Source organism: Heliangelus exortis, chromosome 5 (assembly GCF_036169615.1).
Source record: "Heliangelus exortis chromosome 5, bHelExo1.hap1, whole genome shotgun sequence".
NCBI classification, from domain to species: Eukaryota; Metazoa; Chordata; class Aves; order Apodiformes; family Trochilidae; genus Heliangelus; species Heliangelus exortis.
In genome coordinates this window covers 5440567-5454992 of record NC_092426.1, presented here as the reverse complement: position 1 = coordinate 5454992, position 14426 = coordinate 5440567, and positions in this window count along the sequence as shown.

Below are 14426 nucleotides of genomic sequence, written 5' to 3'. Positions count from 1 at the left end.
TTAGTGGTATAATGCATCTCTAAGCTGAGAAATTCAGCAATGGTGACAGCAACCCAGGACACTGCAGCTGGGAGATGCTTCCTGTGCTTGGACTTGCAATAATTCCAAGTGGCCTATAAGAAACAAGGGACAGACTTTTTAGCAGAGACTGTAGTGATAGACCAAGGGATAATGGCTTTAAACTGGAAGAGGGGAGATTTAGATTAAATATTAGAAACAAATGTTTACAGTGAGGATGGGGAGATACTGGCACAGGATTTCCAGAGAAGCTGTGGCTGCCCCATCCCTGGCAGTGTCTCAGCCCAGGTTGGATGGGGCTTGGAACAACCTGGGCTGGTGGGAGGTGTCCCTGACCATGATATTCCTGGCCCCACCACCCAACAGCATCCTGAGGGCTTTTGGGAACTGCAGCAAGGGGAGAAGGGTTTCTCACGGGGGAATTACTGCCAAATTTATGAGATCTTCAGACAGGTGAGTCCCAGATTGGTGGCAGCATGTGTGTGACCAGAGTGGAATCTCCAGGCTGATGCTCAGAAGTCATGATCTCTCCTGTTAAAATCCTTGTGAAAGAATTTTAGTGAGTAGCCTGATGCAAAGGCTGTGTTCTGCTCTCAGGGATGTGCACACACAGCTCCCATCTATCTCCCTTCCTGCTGAATGCTCTGCCTGTTGCCTGGCACCAGGACATCCCATGGTGGTAGAGCACCACAGGAAGGTTCATGTTCTCCAGAGGCTGGATAAGAAATGTTGTTGAGCTGAAGTAAACCCCAGCATTATTGGAATTACCTACTACACTTCACAACAGAGCTAACTCCATCAGTTCTTGCCCCTGCCCTGCCCTGCCTTGCCTGCCTCCCAGCTACAAGGTTTTCAAAAAACCCCAATGACACACGAGTCTTCAAAGCTTCCAGGGGCAAAACTTCTCTCTGAAGCCTTCACAGCACCTCTCAGTCTCATATTCACAAGCAGAGAATTCATTGTATAATCCACACACACTCAGCACAAAGATCGTTCCTGACACCAGAGGAAAAGTTAATGTATGAAGAAATAAAAGAAAATGTAATTGAGATGTCCCCAGAGCAGAAAGGAGTGGAGAAATCTGCCACTGCATATCACACATCTCACTAACAGATACATATTCATTCTGCTTAAATGTATTCTGGTAGTTCTTATGCATTCCTTGTAGATCCTCACAATTATCTCTGATCTCTTTGTTAGGGACAGAAAATGTAGGCTTAATAAGATGTCAACAGACAAGGGGTATAAAGTAATTGCCTGTTATGCCATAAATGTGTTATAATCATTTGCCAGAGGGAAAAAAAAGTCTAATTGAATGAAAACTCTTGATGGTTTCATTATGCTTCTATTAAGACACAGTCAGCCCTCCTGATCCAAACACAGGGCTTGATGCTTCTTCCATTTACATCTGTAGAAAATTTGAGGCAACTGCAGTGTTACTGATGGACTTGCAGCAATGCAGAGCTGGAGTAAAAGAGATTAGAGTGGGTCCTCAGCATTTCTGAGCCAGGATGAAATGAAAACATTTACCATGAGCATGGCTGAGGAAGAAAATTTCAATAGAAATGAAAGCAAAGCTGAATAAAATGCCAGAGCTCTTTCCAGCAACGTCAGGAATCAAAGTCTGCATGAGGAGAGAAAGCAAAGGGCTAAATTCTGCCTTTCACATTGCACTGTTAAAATCCAGGCTAAGAATTTGCTTATAAGTTATTAAATAAAACTTCCTTTTCTCCATCCTCCCTGCCAGCCAGGCAAGAACACAGCTGTTGAAATCCCTTTCTGTCTTTTTCCAGTATCAGCCCAGCCTTTTTTCAATCACTCACTAACTCCCCCTTTCTCTACTGCATCTCGTTCAAGCTCCTTGTCCTTGCCTCTGTGCCCTGCATCATTCCAGCTCTTCCCCACTTGGGGGCCACCCCCTGCCCATCCTCCCTGCCCTCCGTATCAGCTCCAGCATCCCCTGCATCTGCTTCACTGCGGATCTCTTGTCACTTTCCCCTCCTGCCACTCTTCACAGGTGCTTCACACAGTCATCCCCCTCACCTGCTTTCAATACCTTTCTGAAGAACTTGTTTTTTCCATAAACACAACTCCTGGTGGCTTTATCCACTTCCAACATACCAGGAGGAACTGTCTCTCCTCTCCTGCATTGCCCTGGATCTACCTTCAGGGCTGGTGCCTTTCCTGGTGCTTCCCCAGCCCACCCATCTTGGTGCCTGCTCTGTGTGAGCTCTGTGGGATGGGAATGATGATTGCTGTGGGGTCCCAGCTCTGCTGTGAGGAACAGCACAGAGATTTGGGTGTCTTCAAAGAGCAGGAGGGTGCCTGTGACTTGATCTGTGGCTAGGAAGTAGCTTGACTCTCTCTCTCATGCTTTTAATAATAACTGTAGGCATTGATAGTATCCTGTACCATCATCTGGGCTGAATAATCTTTACAGTGAGTTTGAAATACTCTCACTGGTGCTTCCTCCATGCAGTATTCTCTATGATGTCATTTTGTCTTGTATTCTACATTTATGCCTTTTTTTTTGAGGTGAGAAGTCTGCTCTTGCTCCTGCTCTCTGACCATCCAGTTTTCTTTCTAGGAGATTTCTATGTTATTGAGGTGAATTCATACTTCACCCTTTCCAAAACCTGGTTTAGAGGCTAAGCACAATACAAACCCTCAGATTTTTACCTCAAATCAGTACTGGGTGGATACATTCAGTGGATAGGGGTCTAGGCACCCCTCACTGTCCTTGTGTTAAGGGTAATATCTATCCCACTTTTTCATTGGATTTGTTCTTGAGGGAATCACACTGTGTTTCTCCCACCCCTTGGGCTCACCATCCATTTTCAGTCGTGTTTGCCAGTTGGTTTTCTCACACTTTTGCCAAGAAGGAGCAGAAGCAAGGGGCAGGTTGGTCCCCACTGTGGGGAGGATGAGCAGCATGGGGCTGTTACCCAGCATTTGTCCAGGCAGCCTCAGGAGTGATGAGCTCCGTGGTCACATTCTCCTGCCAAAGAGGAAGAGGCAGCTGGGAGCTCTGCCAGGGGGCTGGAATTTTGGGAGGCAAAAAGCACATCCCCACTATGAGGGAGGCAGACTTGATGTCTCAGTATTATTTGATTACTCTGCATTACCTTTGGATCTTTGGATGCTGGCTTGTGCATTTACATGAAGAAGCCATTGCATAATTCTCATATAATGAACATTTTGGTTAGTTTTTTGTCTCCTTTTGGCTGGGGAAAAGATACCTGTTTGTCCTGCCTCCTTGGAGAGGGTTGTGGCTGTATCATGCAAGGTTGACTTACAGACTCCTCTCTCTTTGGGAAGCTGCTTGCTGGTCTTGACACTGACATCAATCTCTTGAGCTCATAACAAGATGCTGTGTTGAAATATCAAGTTTCAAAATAGTTCCTGAGAACCAACCCTCTCATCTCAGGTTGTTGCCTGGAGTTGTACTTTTGTGTAGGCTCCTCAGCTCCAGCAGCAAAGGGGTTTGTTGTGCCTCAGGTTCAGACTCTGGAAGGAAAAATTCATCAAAATTGCTGCTGGGGCTGTCTCCACAAGTTTCCCCTTCAGAGAGAGCCTAGTCCAAAGCTACCTGGAATTAAAGACATTTTTTCTTCCCTCCTAGGGTTTCTGAAGACCGTGGATTAAATCTGTGATGAGATAGTTTATTTTTAGAGCACCTTTCCCTGAGCAGATGAGTGGTACTGGTGGTAAAGGTACAGGTTCCTGTACATAGCAGTGGGGTTATTCCTACCTCTACTGCTTAATATAAATATAGATGATTTCTGTTCAGAAAAAGACAGTGGAAGACATGTAGCTAAAATGCTGAATTTTGTGCAGCCCAGTGTGGTAACAGACATTGAGCTGCTTTGTTCTACACTCTTTGGGGTAAAAGCAAATAAAATGAGATGATAAACAAAACCTGGTGTAAAAGATAAACAAGGATCACTAAACCCATGCTGTTTAAAGATGAAATATCACCACTGTTTTTAACATTACAAAGCAAAGCCAGTTCCAAAATACCTGAATTATTTTATCACTTTTGTCCTGTATCTAAAACTAAACTAACCTAAAGGGAGTTTTAACATTTTCTTTTGGTGTAATACAGACAAGGTAAAGGATAAAAAGCATTTGTATGAGTTAGGAGTAACTCTGCTGAAATCTTCAAACGAAATTTTCAGCTTGGACATAAGAAAAATAGGAATTTTTCAGCAAATCTGATTTTTAGTGAGAACCAAGCCCTTATCTTTCCTACTCTTGCAGATCCCTTTCAAATTCATAGTTATGCTCTGACCTCAAAAGCATCCTGTATTTTAAATATGTTTCTCCTATTGCTTTAGAATTGCAGTTGCTCTGAGAATAAAATCTTTATCTGTATTTGATATAAATATCAAAGTATAGATTTAGGAGACTAATTTTAGGAATCCAGGCTTGAAATATTGATCAGTGGGATTACATTCATATCAACAACAGCAAAGCCCCAAATCTGGGAAAAATAATAAAGCAGAAAGATCTTCTCAAAGATCCAACTCTTGCAAAAGCTGCCAAGGATTACTGTAAGGCCATAATTAGTGACCATTGCTGCTGGGTTTCTAACTACTGCAGGGGGAATATTGATATAATCCTATTAGTGTGTTGCTCTCATTAATGTACTTATGTCAATTAGCTGAGCATTTCAGCAGAAAGGTGAATTTATGAAATGTTGTCTGGTGCTTTTTTTCATCCAACATGGATTTCCAGTGCAAAAATCAATTTTGAACAACCACCAAAGATCAAGGTCCACTAATGAATCTTATCTGACACTAATGTTGTCTAATTACATTAAAATGTCACAACTAATTTCATGGCATCAGAGCTCCCCACTCCATAAACAAACACAAGTTTGGTGACATTTCTAAAGAATTGCATTTTCAAACAGGAAAAAGGTGAACAGCTTTGCTAATTTTCTACATTTCTGTCATTTGCAACAAAGCACAAGAAAATCCAGGGTCTGACAGAACATCCAGCAGTGTCTGAAACAACAGAGCTTTTGGGGAAGCACTCAGAAGAACTGAATTATCTTTGCTCCTTTCCTTCATTAAATGCTAAGAAAGCCCTAGAAAACTTTGCCAACCTATTTCTGGGTGTGCTGGTGTCTTGGGGCCAGCTCAAATCTGAAGCCAGATGATGCTCTCTTGGTTTAAGCACTGGACATCCTGGTGCCTGTGGTGTTTGCTCCATAGCTCCACATGGTCCATGCTCCTGCTCTGCCCCAGCCCCGTGTTCCACCATCCAGAAAAAGGGGTTCAGGAAGGAGTCAAACTGGGATCTGCCCAGTCCCCTGCCTGTCAGTGGGTGGAAAAGAAGAGGGACTGGGGCTGCAGCAAAGATGAAGGGAGGGTTTTCATCACTCCCTACACTTAAACCTTGAAAAATGAGTTAAAATAAGACACCAAACCCACAACTTTTCTGATAACTGGGGCAAAGAGAAGAGATCTTAAACTAATTCCCACTGGGCTGGATTTTTCCCCTCAATGGCAAAAAACAGGAGATTCTTTCAGAGCTGCCAGATCTGGAGCCTCAGGAAGAGATTGTGAGAGATGCAGGCAGTGACTAGGTTTGGATACAAAAGCATTTCTGATTGGTTTCCCACAAGAAGAAATTCTGTTGTAAAACCTGCTACTCATTTTCCATTAAAGGAGTAATTTGGGAAATTGTCTCTTCTTGTGCTCTAACAAGGCAGCAGATGGGTCCAGGTAAGTTTTTCATGGTCCTGTTGGTTTCACTGAAGTGATTTAATTTTAGTTCTCAGCAGAGCAGATTAAAATAGGGGAGATGCTACATAACTTTCTGAAATGGCAGAAACCTGCCCCAAAGAATCTGTGGCATCACTGAGAACACCTTTTTTCCTTGTGTTAGCTCAGAGGCATCTGTTTCCTCACCTCAACATCCTTTGGGTGGGTAGACCCAAAGCAGAGAAGAAGACAAGAAGCAGACAAAGAAGGAACAGGTGACTCAGAGGTAAAGACATGCAATGGGATTTTTTAATTTTATTTTTGAAACCTGTCCCCGGTGTGTGCTTGATAAATAATTAATTGGTGTTATTTCCAAGCTCATATCCATTTTCACACAAATGCACTCTCAACTCCAGTGATAAAAAAAAAAAAAAAAGAAAAAGGATGTTTTTCTGTTAGTTCCTCTTCAGTGAAGCCCTGAAGCTATAAACCAAATTGACTGCTAAATTTAGGCAAGAACACAGGCTGGCCAAGTCATCTCAGAGTCCATAAATGTATTAATAAGAAAGATCAAGACAAATAAGGAAAGAATCCCTGAGCTGCTGAGAAGCTTCTCCTTTTAATGGGTCAAGAATAGTTGGAAATATGTATTCTCCAGTTTACTGGAGAATAGGGTCTAGGTCTGGGTTTATTCTCTTAAATATGAAAAAAACTGCAGTGAGGAAGAACGACTGGCTGGGCAGCTCTGAGCAGGACTTCCCCGTTGAATCACAGATTGGGATGGGTTGGAAAGGGACTTAAAGATCACACAATTCCAACCCCCCTTCCATGGGCAACTCATCTTCTCCTACTAGACCAGGTTTCTCCAACGTGGCCTGGACACTTCCAGGAAAGGGGAAGCCACAGGTTCTCTAGGCACTCTCCAGCCCAGTTCCATGCCTTTTCTTCTACCCTTGGGACTCCTGTCTGGTTTTGGCAGGAGTGGGTAATATGCTCTTTTAAAAGAAATGTTTCCTACGTATTACCTAGCAAAGGAGTCCCTGAGAATCTACTTGAAGCTTTAGCTGGTGCCTGGATATTTTTTGCAAATCTGTTGTCATGACTGATGCTTCATCTTATTACTCACACAATACCTAATCTTTTATCTCATACTTATGGAAGTGGATGGGTAATTTACAATTTTTTCTGGATCAGAAAAACAATCCATAGGAAGAACAAGGGATCTGTCTCCAATGCTGCACAAGTGAGGATATGGTCCATGGGAAGATCCATTGCATAGCAAGGTAGGAAAAGAAAGAGGTAGGATATGAATCAGAAATTAGTTCCCTTCACTGGAGGAGGGGGCTGAAACTCATTTTTCCTGGGGAGAAGAGCAGGCAAGCAGCTCTCCTCAGAGCAGTTACTGGCATCATCTGTCTTACTGCTCTACTTCACAACCCTGCATTTCAGAGGAGTGGCACAGCATTGCAAGAACTTTTCTCCTGAAGAAGCTTGGAGGCTTCACCAGGCACTAGGCACTCATTTTGGCCTTGGGAAACATATCTCCCATTTCTCTCATAATCTTCCTGCCCCTTACAAAGCTACATCCAGAAGGGCCACAGATTTTATGCATTACACTTGGGAAAACAGCCCATATAGTGTAGATCTTGTGTCCAGAAATTGGTCAGTGTTGGATAAGGGACCAAGGCATTTGCTTAGAGGTACCTTTGTCTTGTCCTGTCCATCCTGCCTCCTTCTCTCTCACCATCTCCTTTTATCATCCTTTCTCTTCTCACATTCATGCCTGAGGATCACTGTCTCCTAAGGGTTCCTTTGGATTTGCAGTGGCAAATTCAGGCAACAGCTGTATCTGCAATAACCATTACATTAAAAACTGAAAAAGCCAAGAGGGAAGCCTGGAAGACAAGAATATGAGGGAGGAAATATGCCAGGTGAGAATGAAGGGGTCTGTACTACTTTTCCTTGCTGGAAGAGCCTGTTTTTCTGCAGAAACACAGTTTTTCAGGAATTGGTGAAGGCAAACGTGAATGGTCTGTGTGGTGCTACAGTGGATTTCTCCAGGGTTAGAGCTTGCACTCAGGAAAATAACAGCTTTTCAGTTACTTAGCAGGAAGATCCCACTTATTTCTACTTTGCCATAACTCTTGTATGTCCATCACCCTTGTGAGTCAGGGAAAGAAAGACAAGGACTTGGTTCTGTGCTTAGAGCATGAGGCCAAGGCTGAAGGACTGCCATGAACTTGGTCCTGTCACTAATGGCATGCACTTAAATCATCACATTTTCAGTATGAATCAGTGATTATGAAGATTACAGCTCAGATTAACTGATGCAACTGCTTGAATTCATAGCCAGTCCTCCAAGTCATAGCATGAATCCAACTCATCTTCTCCAGGTGGTTTCAAAGAAACCGTTTACCTGAGCAAAGGGAGCAGAACTTGACCCAAAACATCACACAAAAGGATCAGTGGTTGCTCTACAAGGCTAAAAATCACTGCAAATTCACAGCACAAATGTGGGTGACAGACCACTGAGAAGAAATTAGCACATGCTGAACATCACTCTGAACAAAACCTTCTCCCCACAGCACACTGTACATGACAACCTCCCCTTTAGACCCTGCAGCCCACTCCAGCCTGCCCCATATTTGTGTTGCTGTCATAGAATCATAGAATCATAGAATCCTAGGGGTTGGAAGGGACCTCGAAAGATCATCTAGTCCAACCCCCCTGCCAGAGCAGGGCCCCCTAGAGTACATCCCCTAGGAACGTGTCCAGGTGGGTTTTGAATGTCTCCAGTGAAGGAGACTCCACAACCCCCCTGGGCAGCCTGTTCCAGGGCTCCGTCACCCTTACAGTAAAAAAATTTTTTCTGATATTCAACTTGAACCTCCTATGCTCCAATTTACACCCATTACCCCTTGTCCTATCACTGTCACTACACTCTCTCCCAAACACTGAGGAGCACAGGAGACCAAGAGGCAAAACCACTTTATTCAACCCTGGTGCTGGCTGCCATGTGCACAAAAAAGTCAGAGAATCAACAGACTGGTTTGGGTGGGAAGGGACCTTAAAAGCCACCCAGTTCCAACCCCACTGCATGGGCAGGGACATCTCCCACTAGACCAGGTTTCTGAAAGGATGAAGTTGCTGCATGTCAGTTCCAGACTTCTGCCTTACACAGCAGGTTCTTCAGCTCTTTTTTGTTGGCTCCAAGGAAGCAGTGGGAGTGTGACTAGATTTACTCTTTGTTTGAGCTGGAAACCTCAGCTGAACAGGTAGATCACTTATGGGTGCTTGGTGCTTCTTGATCAGCCCCTGGGCATTTTCTCATGCCCCATATTTCAAAGTTTGGATGCCAACACCTCCCCGTGCCCATGTCTTCTCACTGCTTGCCCTCTCCTGGCCCTTCCTATTACTGCGTGTGCTGCTCCACTAAATGCTTGAATTTGCAATTTTTCCTCTCCTTCAGTGAGAAGCTGGGTTTCCAGAGGCAGGATTTTGTCTTTGCTTCACGGGACAGGAGGACCACCACAAGTGTGATGGTTGGAAATACCTGGACTCCCACTCCTGAGCTACAAACTTGAAGTGGAAGATGATGGACAACATTAGGGAAGCACTCATGCTGCCCCCGGGGGACCAAATCTGTGGTCCATGAACCTGTTTCACAGAAGCTGATAGAGACTGATAAAATCTACAGCTCCTGGTGTCAGTAAAGCCTTTTGCTCTGGTGGGGAAGGGTTCCTGCTTAGAAACAGCTCCTTAAAGGGCTTTGGGATGATTTTTTTTTTCCTTTAAATTACCCAAGTTCAGCACTTTGCTGAGCAAACAGGGACAGTCCCCTAGAAGCAATGACTGCCACCTATTTTCACCAGCAGCACTTCTCACATGTACTTGGCTATTCTTCTGAAATTGCTGTCTAATTTTCAGTATAAAGAGTGTCTAAGGGACACACTTTCCATGATTGCAGCTCTATCACAAACCTGCAAGGAAAAAGAAGAGCTCTCATTGTTCCTTTAATTCCTTTGAACTTCTGATTTCGGCTCCCCCAAAACACATACAAGGCAGAGAAGAAAAGCAATATTTTAAGAACTGCCCAGCATAAAGGTTGACAAGGATTTTTTTTCCATTTCTCTAATTTAAAAAAAAAAAAATCAACGAAACACAAAACAAACAAAGAATCATATTCCTGCAATTGGGACATTCACTAAATACAAGGTATTTTGGATCAGCTGTTGGAATAAAAGCTGAAATTAAAATAAATTTCCAGACTGCCTGATAGGTGTAAGCTAGGGATTTAATTCTCCCGTGCAGTTCCAGCCTCGGAACAACACAGAGCTTCATAACTGTGACAGCTGACCCACACCCCCAAAATAACTGTAAAAATAAGCAGGGTAAACACTGCTGTTTCATTGACTTCTGCCACTGCAAATCTAGGCCAGATGCAGCCCTGGATTTCCAGTCATTGAAGAAAGAGCCTCATACAAAGAAAACCTATTTTGCAAAATACACAAGTGGAAGAAGCTTGGAAGGTCACCAAACCTAAACAGTTAAAAGCAATTAAGTTGAACTGAAACAAACAGGCTTTAGAAAGAACGGTAAACACAGAAATGTTTCACTGAGCATTAAGGCAAACAAAGAGCATATAAGGTCTGGGATGCCTTTTAAAAGCCGTCTCATCCCAGCACAGACATGAGACATTGCACTGCACGAACTCCTGGCTTCACCCCGCCAAGCCAAGCACAAAAATTAAATAGTTTTTCCCTCTCTGTCCAAGATTAAACGATGGCAAGATGGCCATCTGAAGCAAAACGGGAAGAAATGTCCATGTGGTATTAAGGGAGTTAATTATAGATGCAGATTAAAAGGCAAGACTGAGGGGTGGAAGAAAAGGAAAGAGTAACCTCCGGCACAGAGATACGGACATGCAGCAGTTGTCAGTCACCTAGCAACAAGTTTCCTATCCCTGCTGTGCTCTTTAATTCAGCAAATCTGCTCAGGATGTTGGGCTGTTCTCCTGACAAAACGCATTATGTAGTAGACTAAAGGATACAAAAATCCACTGTACACAACACTCTGCTCCCTATTGACCACTGATCCTTTCTCTCAACCCACAAAAGAGGCTTGCATAATGCTCTGAAAAGAGAAAAGTCTCAACAGAGAAAACATTTGCTTGTAATTGAGATTGACTACATAATGAAAATGATGTTCTTTTTTAAATTCAGCTTGTTGAGGCCATGCTTTTTGTCTCCTGGCTCTCAAAACCCATCCCTGCTGGGAAAAGGGGCAAACATTGTACAAACTCAAACCTGTGGGTTTTTTCCCTTCTTTTCACTGGAAGCACACACACACACACACACACGCATGCACGCACATGCATTCTGTGGCTAAATGGGCAAGACGAGCTCCTGAAGACTTAACCAAGTTTGGGGAAAAAAAAAAAAAAACAAAAACCAAAAGACAAATAAGGAAACTGTGGTGTTTTTCTGCAGTGGAGGAAAGCTGCCTTCCTCCTGAAGGGAAGTTGGGGTGCAGAGGGCAGGATATATTTTAGAAGTGGTTTGGCTACCTGAGAGGTACCAGTGTGTGAGAGGAAGAGTGGATTTATCTCTGTGCAGTAAGGGATAAGCAAACTCAGGAATGAGCTGGGCACCCACAGACACACACATCCCTACCTCTGCACTAATGTCAGGACTGTGCTTTGAGATAAAGGTCATCTAAATATGAAGAATGAACAAAAGGGAGGGATAAAAAAGACCTAAGCCTTTGCTAAGTCTATGATTTGATCCATGGCAGAAGTTTGGGTGGAGTGCTCTTCTCAGAGCAGTGTTGTGGCTGCTACCCCCAGGACAGCCAAGGGTGATGGACTTGAAGTGCTCTGTGTCTTCCTGAGACCCATTGGTCTTGTCTTGAGTCCAGACTCCAGCAGAAGGAGTGAAGCAGGTAATGGGAGAGAAGCTACAGCCCCACCCAGCTCACACATATGCCCACAGCAAACTCATCAGAAGAAAGCAAGCCCCCTGAAGAGTGATTTGAGCCCAACAGACATGCTCAGCTCTTTGGGGAAGAAAGGGTTGGTTTATCTTGTCTGTAGAGCACCTAGAGGAGTGCAGTTCCAGCAACCTGGGAGCTCTACAAGTGAAGATAACAGCAATAACACACAACAAACTTTTCCATCAGCATCAAACAGTTGACTCTGCAACTGTGCAATGCCATCTAAACCAGTGGTAGCCCCAGAGATGATGTGGAGTCCCTTCAGGAATAAGACTAATGAGCACATTGGAGAAGAGCACATTGTTATTTCTAAAACTGAGACTGCAGAGGAGAGAAACAGATCCCAGTGAGTAACAGAGCACAGCACAGGTAAGGAGTGTCAGGAAAACTCAGTTTCTTTGGATAATAAAACAGGGTCTCTTGTGTACTGGCAGAAGCCTCATCACTGCACTGCCTAAAACACTGGTGCTGCAGGTTGGACAGCACTTTCCTCCCTAGACATCAGAACCCCCATCTCTTCATGCCCCACAGTATATATAAGAAAAGTCCTGAAAGAAGGGAATGCAGCAGTGAGATTTCTTCCCCCTCAAAAGCTACACAGAAGACTGAAAAACTTCTTGGTGCCCCAACTAAGAGTAGATGGGAAAGATGAGAGTATAATGCTCACAGAACAGCATCACTTGGAGGATGTGGCAGGCCAGGATAAGATTGATGGGTACAACACTTTACCCCATCAAAACAGACCCACTTGGATTTCACTCCAGTTCACCTGTTTCCACCCTCTGCTCACCCAGAGAGGGAAGGGTTGAAAGACAAAGGCCACCATTTACTCAGTGGATACGCAGTGATAAAACATTTTAGGCTGGATGTTAGGAAACATTTTTTCACTGAGAGGGTTGTCAGGCATTGGAATGGTGGAGTCACCATCCCTGGAGCCATTTAAAAGGCATTTGGGCCTGGTCCTTAAGGACATGGTTTAGTAGTTAGGTTATGGTGTTTGTCAAAAATTGGACTGGATGATCTTGGAGGTCTCTTCCAACCTAAACATTCTGTGATTCTCTGCTGCCACCACTAAAGGGGAGAGATTTGGGAGATGTGGTCACAATTCACCTGGTCCTCAGCTTTGCTCTTCCCAAGTGACCATCTGTGCCCCTGGTGGCTCTGTCCTTAGAGCCCAGCTTGTCATAGGGGCTGCTCTGAGCTGGAGGAAGCTGGGGAAGAAAATTCCCCATGGATGTATCTCAGTTGATAACTTACACCCAGATCCTGTTCGTTGGGTTTTTTTTCGTGCTTGGTATGGCAGAGCCAGGAGCAATTGATGGCTTTCCTTAGGGATCATCTCACAGAATAAGGATAATAGTGGAATAATGCTTCCCTAATAAGAGATGGATAAAGCTGAGTTTCTGCTCTGGTTTATTGAAACATGTTTAACGAGTTCTCTTCCATACCAATGCTTTTGCCAGTCCTTTGCACTGTTTTCTGAATGACAAGTTGGGTTCTTCATTTCCTTTATGTTATAGCCATGGCTCTGAAGATAAGGAGGCTTAATGCAAGCAGTAGTCCCTCCAATGTGAATATAACACAGCCTGATAAAACAAGAAAGGATTGGGAAGGGCTACCATGAGTGTGCTGTGCATCAGCAAGTGAGAAAAAGTCAAGTTTTTAAAGTTTCGCTCTTAAAAGGATTGTTCCTTTTGAAAAAAAAAACAGTTTTCAAATATTTCCTTCCCACTTTTGAACAAAACCAAAATTTGTTTCCAATCAGAAAATAAAAATTCTACAAAAAATTGTGAAGATAATTTCAATCAATAAATATGAGCTTAAGGGGATAAAATTGGGAATGATCAGAATATAATGAGCAACAGTAGAAAAGTGGGTTATGGGAAACCCTCAGAAGCCTCAAATCACAGAAGATTTAGAGGGAAGTAATGGAAAAAATAGCAGAAGACATGAATAATTGTCATGCTAATGAAATACATCTTGCTATTTCCAGAAACAGTGTAGTGTTGTTTATTGTTCAAGACAGAGAGTGCTGACAGATTTTATAGGAGTTACAAAGAAAATCCCCTGTGAAGGAGTTGGATCACTCATAGAATATACAACAGTCCAAACTGCTGGGGGGAAAAAAATAAAGCCAAATATTTAGGCTAAGCTGTAATTCTGGTTCTATAGAGTGAAGAGAACACCTGTAAGTGTTTACAGCCATTTCTGGAGCTTTGTAAATATGGTCAATAGGGTTGTTTGGTTTAATCTACCTACAATAACAACCTGTGTAAATCCTGCCCTTGCTTAACTCTGTGTAGCTCCTCTCCTGCTGAGCCAGTGCCCCCCAGCTGCTGAAGTGACCTTGTCTTCTACACACAGAAATTCTGCCAGGCAGGATATTTAATTTTCAGGTATAGCTTTTAGAAAAGCTTTACCTCAGCAAAGATAAAATTAAAGCAGACACTGGGGTCAATGAGGAATAGTTGGATCACATCCCACCAAAAATAGGAAACGCGAGGGATTCTCCTGTTGATACTTTAAACTTCTGTCCGTGCAAGTTTTAATCAATTAAAATGCATTATCTACCCTCTTAACTTTCTCAGAGAGGATTATCTGACATTTACTATTCACCAGTTTTGCTGAAAAGGTTAATAGTTCACAGGCTGAAGTTAGAAGTAAACAGAATTGATCATTCCTAATGCTTTGGCTGAAATGGAGGGG